The sequence below is a fragment of the Hemicordylus capensis genome, chromosome 1 (assembly GCF_027244095.1).
Source record: "Hemicordylus capensis ecotype Gifberg chromosome 1, rHemCap1.1.pri, whole genome shotgun sequence".
NCBI classification, from domain to species: Eukaryota; Metazoa; Chordata; class Lepidosauria; order Squamata; family Cordylidae; genus Hemicordylus; species Hemicordylus capensis.
This window is the reverse complement of record NC_069657.1, coordinates 339,797,799-339,808,462: the sequence shown is the minus strand read 5'-3', so window position 1 is coordinate 339,808,462 and position 10,664 is coordinate 339,797,799. Positions and strand designations below refer to the sequence as shown.

The following is a 10,664-nucleotide window of genomic DNA, read 5'->3' as shown; positions in this document are numbered from 1 at the left end:
TAACTGCAGGGTAATTAAATTCAAGCCCCAAAGTCCCTGATACGTATATTATGGAAACATCAAGGTGTATATGAGAACCTGACGCCTGCAGCACATAACTCAACAAATGCAATGTCATGGGAAAAGCACTGCTAGAGCAGCCAGCCTCTGAGAAACCTCAGGCTACAATTCATAGGGTAATAGAGTTGGAAGGGGCCCTGGAGGTCTTCTAGACCAACCCCCTGGTCAGTGTAGGAAACTGCTATAGCAGCCCTGACAGATGGTTGCCCAGCCTTTGTTTGGAAATCTCCAGCAAAGGAGAGCTGACCATTCTACAAGGCAGACTGTTGGCAGAAATGCCTGTGAAACCAAAATCTGCTTCCTTGTCATTTCAACCTTGCAATTTTTTCCCCAGCACTTGCACAAATACAATTCCTTCATTTGTTAGTCTTGTATTTATGAAATTTGTCTTCTTTTTAAATTCTAAGTACTACACTGCTACTTCTTCTCAGCCACCTAACATCTCAAGTCCAATTTTTAAACATAAGACAAAGGCTGCTCTGCATGCATTGCTTACACATTTTAATGCAGTAATTATGGTTGGAACAAGGTATACTGAAGAGTGCATTCACGTTACAAAAAACAGTGTCACCGAAAGCCGCAAAGATTAATTATCTTCTGCATTTGAATCAGACCTGCTTTATAGATGGAATCAAAGTGTGCCTCTAAGGACTAAAAGCAGTAATATGTCATTAAATCAGTACCTGTCTCAGTTTTGGAATCTTGGACCTGTGCCCCCATTTGATTCCTCAAGTTTGGAAAAACAATTAATAACTTTCTTATGGGTAGCATATAGCTCGGCTGAATTCTCACAGCGTGCACAAAAATATGACTTTGTCCGTCCTCTGCCATCCTCCCTGGCGTCTGTTCTGGAAGAGAAAGTAGCAGAAAGCCCTGTGGCAAGAGCAGCACAAAGAATTCTCCTCCACACATTTCAATAGAACAGAGAAATTAATAGTTAGACGAAGTTTGATAAACGTTGGTTGGGGGAGGAGAACTTCCTCCACTTCATAAGCTGTTCTTTCATTTTCTGGAATTAAAGAGGAAGCAGTTGTGTGCGTGTTTACACACACAGGCACACACAATTTGATATAATGGAACAGGGAGAACTGTTTTCTTTTCCTCTTGTTTCTTTTCAGGAAAAATGACCTGATGTAGGAACTCATCAAAGAAATAACTGGAACTTTTATTGCAGCCTTCTCGTGTCTATTTGTGCTATAATGCTGGTGCATATCTGTACTTGATTTAAATGGACTATGGACCGGGATGTCCATATCTGACAATATATGGATATCTCAGTCCATAGTCCATTTACATCAAGGTATATGGATTTTAAAACATTGTTTTAAAGCAATGACTGAATAATCAGAAATAAATCCCACAATGTAACTTAATCGCAAGAGCATTGTAGCTGGGGAGGCTGATCCTATGGCCCCACTGTAGTTACCCTGCTACACCAAGTCTAATGCCTATGTGATCTTGCCACACTTCAGTGTACCCCAACAGCAATATCAAAAGCACTGTAGAAACACATACCAACATATCAGCACTGGTGGTCAGTCTCACAATGCCAATGGCAATTCTAATGCCACTCACCAATTATAATCATGATGTCTCTATATTAAGCATGCATGGAAAGCCCCAGTCACCACATGCCCGGCTGATGTCATAGAATTTATTCCCTACACTCAGCATCTTCCCCAAACAGGCCTCTCTAGTCTAGTAGTTAAGGGGCTCAAATATAGAATCCATAAGACAAAGGGTTTGAGTTCCAGTGGGGTACCAATGTACCCGCACAGGCAATATTAATAAGACTGCACACAACAGATCTGTGTAATGGGAACAAGAATATTACAATTAGGAGGATGAGGGGCATATGGACAAGAAAGACTAGAAACTACAAGAGCAAGGTCATGGTAAGGAGCGATATGGATGTGACCCCTTCTGGCTGGGCAAAGAGGCACTGTTTAAAGTGATGGCTACATTTAGTCGTGGGAGAGCAACTATCTCTGCTCCATCCATCCAGTGGTGGTGCTGTTGTCTCCCTGGTGTTTCTTTTAAGACTGTGACCCCCTTTGGACAGGGAACCATCTTCTTGTTCCTTTTGAAATCCATACTGTTTTTTAAGAAATGTGTTGGTTGAAAAATTGAAATTAATCAAGTAATTAACATTACAATGGGAATCCTGTGAGTTTCCCAAAAGCTAAATGGGAAAGAGGACTGCAGTGAAAATAGGAGAGGTGGGTTCTGCTCCAGAAAGATGCTGAGGTACAGCCTGGCAGTCCAGCCTGGGCCCCTTGTAGTCTTCCAGGGACTTAAGACATGACACAACCTCTCCTCCACCCTGAATAGGACTCCCAGCCATAAACATCTGTACTGAATAGACGATATACAAATTAATAGGAGCTCTTCTCACAGTCATGGAGAAGAGTTCCTCGGTGGTCTGTGGGGAGAGCGTGTTTGCCTGACCTTCCCTCCAGATGCTCACTTAACCTTCACCTGTGGCTCTCCCGTACCTCACCTGGCCGCTCCATGGTTTGGGTGCAGAGAAGCGATTTTGTGCAGTGCCCCATCCCCCAAAGCCCCAATAATGCCCCCCCAGTGTGCCCGCCGCAGCTGCAAGCAGCCACAGCAGACACATGATCAGGGAAATGAGGTCAAGGAGTGCTTGCTCCCTTAACCTCTTTTAAACAGGAGACTGCTTAGGTGGGTTTGCCACCGTGTAGCCACCAGGATCGGCCATGATCCCGGTGGTTCACACCATCGAGCAAAACCAGGCTGGGCTCCCTTTGCCCAGTTTTGCACACTCATATGATTAGCCTCATAGTTTAGTGGACGAGCGCAAGCTTAGTGGACAATGTGTTTGCACCTTGCAAAGTTGATTTCTTGCTACACCCTCCTAGGAACAAGGGTTAAGAAGCTCTATCCAGAGACCTGAGAAAGTGTAGTGCATAACCAGTCAGAGTGACTGGTTCATGGACCAGTGATCTAATTCAGGTAACTGTCTCACTCTGTCATGCCCAAAGATGACTTCAATTTTGCCCAGTCCCCTTCATCCCAGCCAGCCATACTTCCCTCATGTTCAGAAGGTTGCTTGCCAGTGCCTGCTAGATATTTTTCCAGCAGACTTGAGTATTGACTCACCCTTCCACTTCATATAGCTCCATTGCATTTGGATTTACCAATGAAATATGGTTAGTTCGACTGCCTATGTCTTTAGAATCATATTATTCCAACAGGGGATGGAAAAAACCTCTGAGCACACACAGGAATCCAAATAAGCTCTGTTTCTTCCTGGCATATCCATTTTTGCCCTTTGCACCAAGCATACTTCATTGCCATAATGCTCTCACAATGCCAGAATAACATCTCTACCCAGAATTTGCATGTTATGTAGTTACAAGGGGATTTATGTAGGTACAAGGGGATAAGTCTTGAGGGGATAAGCATGACTCAGGGATGGGATCTCTCCATAATGCCTATGTACATCAGCTGGCTTGGGTGGATATGAGCTAACAAAAATGGTAAAATTGGCTGGGAAAGCATCGTTTTCCAAACTAGAAATGCCTATTACAGGTGCTATCTCAGGCTTCCAGCTAGGGTCACTTCCTTTTGCTAACTCCCACTGATGAAAAACAATGAGGCAAATCTCACAATCAGTGAGACCCACCTTAAGACGGTTTGACGATCACAATTGCAGCCCTGGGCGGCCAGATCCGCTGCCCACACGACTGCTGGCTCCGTCATGGAGCTGGTGGGGGCTGCGGGGATTGGGGGCCGTGTGGCCCCCAGAAGCTCCAGGATGCTCTGCGTGATTGTGCGGGGCATGCTGGAGAGACCCCTGAGCCCAGGAGTCTCCTCATGTGTTGCCGTGGCACGGAGCCACGCTGAGGCAATACATGATCAAAAAGATGAGGTTAGCAGAGCGCTCGCTCCATTAACCTCGGCTAAGGGGAGGGGTACTTTGGGAAGTTTGCTGCTGGGAGCCGCATGGCTCCCGTTGCAGCACACGATCGGCAAAAAGTGGACTAGGCTTCCTTAGCCCGCGTTTTGCCTATCATGAGAATTGCCTCACTGAATAAACTATGGACTTCAGAAGTGCGAGGGAACCAAGTCACAGTGTTGTAGAATGGTGCCACTATGCGAGGATAGATCACTAACATGACCAGGAGACTCAGTTTTTAAAAAAAGAAGCTCTGAAGTGATCTATTCTGTTTGGTTCATTCCTAAACAGAAAATACAATAGGCCTGAATCTGATTCTGAGAAGGAAAAGATGAAGTGAGAGGTATTGCTGAGGTCAGGCCAAGAATGGCACAGCAGTAGCTATGCTATTCTCTTGTCACCAATCTTTGTCTCTGTATGTTAGCACTGCATTAGGGTCAAAACTAAGTACATTACTAGCTCAGAACTAAATCAAGTAAGATTTTGGCTCCCAAGATAGTGTTTGTTCCTTTAAGCTTATGCTAGTCTTACATCAATTTATCTGTCTGATAATCTCACATAAATAATATGGCACTGTTTTCTGCTAGCATTCACAAATCTGTGCCCCCAGGCAGTAAACCGCATTGTTTTGTTATGCAGTGTTAGATATAAGAACTCTGATCTTTGGACTGGAAAATCATTACATAGCATATATAGAAACTAAACTATGTGAAATCTGTTGACAGTTTTGTAGTTGCAAAAGTAAGGGCAAATAACAGGACCTTGTATATTAGAAAAATGACTCTCAGCAGACTCCGTCATGCATATACTCAAAAACACACGCAAGGATAGAAAATGCAACTATGTCACGGGGGGAAATGGATCTAAAGGGAAAAATTTGAAACAGGATATATAGCTCCTTTAGTGATGATTGAATATATGTGTAGACACAAGGGTCATAGTTAATGAAGTGTGAAGAGCCTCATCCTTGGCATTTTCTTGTTTACCAGCTTAACCTTGGTACCATGTGTGCAATAGATTTTCTCACAGTGAAATCTCTGTTGCAACCATACTAAGCACTATTTAAAACCATCTGTTTGCCAACTTTTTAAATAATGCATTCCATGTGGATGCCCCCCTCGACATTCCATGACAGGGAGCGGGCAACCCAGCTTTGCCAGAGTGGGACCACTGAGCCCTTTGTGAGTGGTTCAGCTCTTGGATCCCTTTGAAGGCCAAAATGAAGAAAATCTCAGATCTACTTTGCCTAAGTTTTCTAAGCTCCATTAGAGATCTTTCTTCAAGACTCTATAATAAGCTTCTTCTAGATGCAAGATGGAAGCCACCTAATGGTGCAGTGGGGAAGTAACTTGCCTAGGGAACAAGAAGTTGCTGTTTCGAATCCCCGCTGGTATGTTTCCCAGGCTATGGGAAACACCTATATTGGGCAGCAGCGATACAGAAATATGCTGAAAGGCATCATCTCATACTGCATGGGAGATGGCGATGGTAAACCCCTCCTGTATTCTACTAAAAGAAAACCACATGGCTCTGTGGTCACCAGGAGTCGATACCAACTCAATGACACAACTTTACCTTTAGATGCAGGATCCTCTTTTGACCTCCCTCAACCCTGAGCCCACCATGGTTGTTCAAATGCAGACCATCTTCTAGCTCCAAGATACAATTGCATGTTTATGTGATAGCTGTTGAAGTTCATCTTCTTGGCTGGCTTACGTTTCTTTTCAATAAGCTAAAAAAACAGTGACATCTGCCAGGGACTTTGTTTGTTCTTTTTTATGTTTGTATTAAATTGAAGGTGGCATATCCATGTAAGAGCATGGTTTGGTTTTCAGACATCAAGCTACTTTTGACAGGTGGCAAGCCTGGAAAGCAAGGGACAGATTTTGAAACCACTAATGTCTATATGAAATGCAGAACGGTCAGTTGATTAAAGGGTTTCTTTGTAATCAATTAACATCTGGCTTTGAAGCAATTAATTAAATTCAACAATGATTTAGTTGTTTAGAATACATTTACATTTTGCCTTGTCAAACCTCGAAGCAAGTACCCCTTTGCGGCTCAAGAGGAAAACGGCTTCTCCGAAACATGAAGTAACTTGCCATTTCAAACTGTCTTCTAGCTTCAAACTATCTTCCAGCTTCCAGGGTATAAACCCCAAAGAACCAAATTCATGATTCTTTTTCTCATCATTTGAAGAATATTTGAAACTGCAGGTGGAGTGGGGAAATGTACCTCATACAACTGCATGATCTGCACCATGATGGGAATGTGAAGAGACTTGTTTCTCAACATTTTTGCTTGTGGTTGGCAAGCAAATGAGTGGTACATTTTAATACATTTATTTGGGGGCTTTGTTCTCACCTTTCCACCCAGAAAATGTCCAAGGCAGTTAGGATGCATGCCTGATTTATTACACTGATTAATCAAGTCAAACATGCATCTCAGGATATGACCAAAAGTTGTCCCAAGAATCCCAAATGAGTTTCCTGATGTGTGATCAGGTTGTCCCATAGATTTCAATAGGACCATTTTAACTGTTCCTAGATTGTGCTTATTTTTGGCTCTTGGGTAAAGTCAATTTAGCCCTGACTTTATCCAAGAGCTGACCTTTGGACCTGAGTAAATCTCTCTGCTCAGCACTGACATCTGAAATAGTGCCTCTGCTGGAAAGCAGCCTGGACTTATAATGTGAGGACATCGAGGATACCAAATCAAGAGCAAACAAACTAAATATTTGCATAATACTAAGTGCTCAAGAGTTGCACTCTGCTATAATGATTTGCATAGTTCATCACATTTCTATCAAATAATTAGAACATAAAGCTTCCATTTAATGTATTGTATCAGTGCCTTATAGTGTGGTACAAATATGACATTGCTAATGGAATGTGTTAGAAACAATGAAAATGTAATCAAATATTAATAAGATTTTTATACAGCAGCATTACACATTGGCATTTCTGTTCAATGAGATTTTGATAAGATTTGCTTTTATCAACATGCCTTTCTGGGACATGTATAATAACTTATTTTCACCTTTCCTCTCCCTGGGGGGAAAAATAGATTATTTTTACCTTAATGCAAATATTTTTGTCTTGCCCACAGATACAAAAAAGTATATATCCACTCTTAGCTCTATCACAAAAGACTCTGATTAATTCAGACCACATTTTTTAAAAAAAATTAGTCACCCTTCCCATTTTCAGTGTGGGTCCCCCTTGCTTTCCCCATGGGTGGGGAAATGGAGCAAAGGTGTGTGTTGTGGGGGTAGGGTGCTTCCATCACCTGGTGGTATGCAGAAAAATCATGAGGGCTTTAAAAAAACTCTTCTCTGATAGATTTGCATATGCAAATGCAATACCCTTATCCTGCCAGTGAATATCAGTGACAAGATGCACAGGCCTGAAGCCAGCTTAGCACAGCTCACTTAACCTTAGAGTTGGAACCAAAATTCCTCCAAAGTGAAATGTGGAGAGAATTTCATCGTTCCTCCCAATGAGAAATTTGGAGAGTTTTCAGAGAGGGTTTCTCCACATCCCTCAGCTAACATGGCCCCACTTGATCCTCTTGCCGACTGGCTCCATAGAGTCTCCATCAGGTATCATCTGCATTCCAGGCTCCTGAGGTGTGGCTTCCACCAAAGTACTTTTGATTGCCAGTTCTACAGAGATGCTGAGCAAGAGGAGTCTTTGCCAGGCAACACATCCTGAGCTCTCAGGGCAGCTCCAGGAAACTCTGCCAAGCAACAGCTCCATCCCAATTTCCTGGGGCACACTTAAACAACTGTGTCCCCTTGCTTTTCATTTTCACATAGCCATGGACAAGAGGGAGCTTGAGAGGCAGCAACCACATCCCAGACACTCAAGGCACAGCTGCTGATTGGGCCCTCTTGCCTCTTGGCTTCACACTGACAAGTCTGGGAAGTTCTGTCACAGCTCCACTGCCTGAGCTGGGCACTTCTTGATTCCAACAGAGAGACTTCAGGGGTTGTCCAGAGAGCAAACACCATGGGGCCTGGAGGGTGGAGAAGAGAGCCTAAGGAAGGGAAACATTTCCTCTTTTTGTCCTGCTCCTTTCTTCCCTGTCCCCTGCCACCACTGAAAACATTTTTCACATGTCTGCACATTCTCATTTGATCCATCATCTTCATTTATATTCCACTGGACTACAGTAATAACCAGAGAGTATTTGTGCTACTGCCAATATAACAGTATATCAGATGCTGGAAGTTTTACACTTCGGGCAAAGTTCAAGGCTTTTAGACCATAAATAAACCTATGTGTCATAGAGGTGAGCCTACAGATAGTAATTAGCTTCTGAAGCAGACTATTAACTTTACAATGAATGCACATGAGTTTGGAGAAATTTAAAAAAAAATCCATAGGAACTTGAGGAAAGTGAGTTTGGCAAGAAATCAGGCTTTTGTAAGCTGCAGAACAGATTAATTAAGGCTTCCAAAGAAGCAAAAAGTGAGGGGAAATGGGCCAACATAGAGGAAGTTAAAACCAAGACTCATTTAAAAAAAAAATCTGCTCCTCACCCACCTGCACCACCCCCACAAAAGAATGATCTTTATAGGATTGAGATGAAAGTCAAAACAAATTAGCTCAGGCTGTCAACAAGTGGTTTGGTCCCCCCACCCCTTTCCCTCCTTTGCATTATGTAGGGGGTTCTTTTGGAAGCCTGTCAGGCAATAATGTAATTGAAGACCTGTCTGGCCTTTCTGTCAGTCAGCACTTGTCAAAAAAAAGTCCGAGCTGAAATGTGCTGTGTAGAATACCATGGGATCTATGTTCGAAGCTTTCGTTTTCACTGAGCTGTGGCCTGTCATCTTGAGATGACATTGCACATCACTCAGAGCAGTGATGACAAAGCAGCTACTGTATAATGTCAGCATGTGTTACAGCTTCTCTCTAGACTTGATTGAACCCTGTATTAGATCTGTGTCTTTTAGCATAGTCAGCATAATGTCTCTGTCTCTCTCTCTCTCTCTCTCTCTCACACACACACACACACACTCTCTCTCTCTCTCTCTCTCTCTCTCTCACACACACACACACACACACACACACACACCACGACCAGTGATGGAAGTTTTCACTGGAAGAAAATGAACCAGGTATTATGAGCTGTATAAGAAGGAAAGAAGGAAAGGTGTGATTAACATTCTGTTCATATGGGCAAGCCTTTTGCATTTTAATCATATGGGCAACAGAGTGGAGATCAATGATGCAAGATTATACAGCGGCATAGAACACTGTGCATTAAACATATTTATTGCGCTCTCTTTATGAAAACTTGTGCCACAATAAAATTGTTAGGCCTGGAAAAACCAAAAAATTCATCATAGTTTCTTTATATATGGTTCAGGGCTGGCCCATCTAGGAGGTGAGTTGAAACAGTTGCCTCAGGTGGTAGATAACCAAGGACCCAGGCAGGGGCAGTGGACCAGTGGACAGGGTCATTCCAGGCTCTCTGCTGGGCAGTGCTACTGCTGTTGCTGCTGCTGCTATGGAAGAGAAGAGAAGAGAAGAGAAGAGAAGATGCAATCTAGCCCAACACACTCTTCTCCTCTCCTTCACTTTTTCTTCTGCCCCATCCTCCTTTTCAAATTCAGCATGGGAGGAGGAGGAGGAAGAGGAAGAGTAGCAGCTATATGCCTGCCTGCTGGCCAAGCAAGCAGAATGAAATTGTCCATGCACCAAGTAAGGGGGCAGTGAGGGATTGGAAATGAGAGGGAGGCAGCATTTGGCTTCAGGCACCCAAAAGTCTTGGGCTGCTTCTGGTACGATTATTTTCTTATCATCCAAGAACAGATTCACACATGCATGCTCATCATCTGCTGACTTCACATCAAGCAAACACTTGCCTGTGTAACTTGTACATCTTCCCAAACAATGCTTTTCAATGAGGTGGGCTCATACACTCAGTTGTCAATCATATATAAAGGAATCAAGTGCAGATAAGTGCAGATGGCTCTACATGCCTGCGTGAACCAGTATTAACAGAGTTGGACTGTATATTCATTAGTTCTTAGAACAAAAAGGGCCAAACTAAGCATGATGTTAAACACACCATCATCTAGCAACCACACAGGAGTTTCAGTCAAGATTAGGATCATGATGTGGAGGTGCCTCCGCACTAATTTCCTGCCAAATTTCCTGTCTCCACCCCAAGGTTCTCTGGATCCCTGAGCAAATGGCATCAGAGGCTCAAAGAGACTATGGTGGAATCTGGAGGGAGATGGGATAATTTTCAGCAGGAAAATGGCACAGAATTAAATGATGAAGCACTTCCTACCTCTGTGCTATGGTTCCAATCTTGGTAGAACCCTTTGCAACATGCTACTTTAGAGTTTTTAAAAAGCCCCAAACTAGACAATGAGGAGATTCTCATGATCAGCAAAAAGCGGGCTAAGGGAGCCTAGCCCGCTTTTTGCTGATCGTCTGCTGCCAATGGAGCTGCACAGCTCCCAGCAGCAAACTCTCCTAATTCCCCCTCCCCTTAGCCGAGGTTAGTGGAATGAGCATTCAGCTAACCCTGGCTTTTTGATTGTGTATTGCCACAGTGCGGCGCAGCTCCACGCCATGGCAACACATAAGGAGACCCCCAGCGGGAGGCTGAAACAAGCCTCCTGACCCTCGGGGTCTCTCCAGGATGCCCCACGCACTTTCGCGGG

General features: G+C 43.5%; 1 long non-coding RNA gene across 2 annotated transcripts in view; it reads right to left on the bottom strand.

The window, feature by feature from the left end:
• Nucleotides 1-7,873: 7,873 nt before the first annotated feature.
• The window catches only part of LOC128340008 (uncharacterized), a 58,282-nt gene continuing 55,491 nt past the window's right edge, over nucleotides 7,874-10,664 (bottom strand). Inside the window, exon 5 of one of the 2 annotated variants that reach the window (XR_008313399.1) lies at nucleotides 7,874-7,999. This is a non-coding gene — a long non-coding RNA (uncharacterized LOC128340008). Of the gene's footprint in view, nucleotides 8,000-9,372; nucleotides 9,495-10,664 lie in introns of those variants that run through there. The other variant, XR_008313398.1, reaches the window with a different exon arrangement.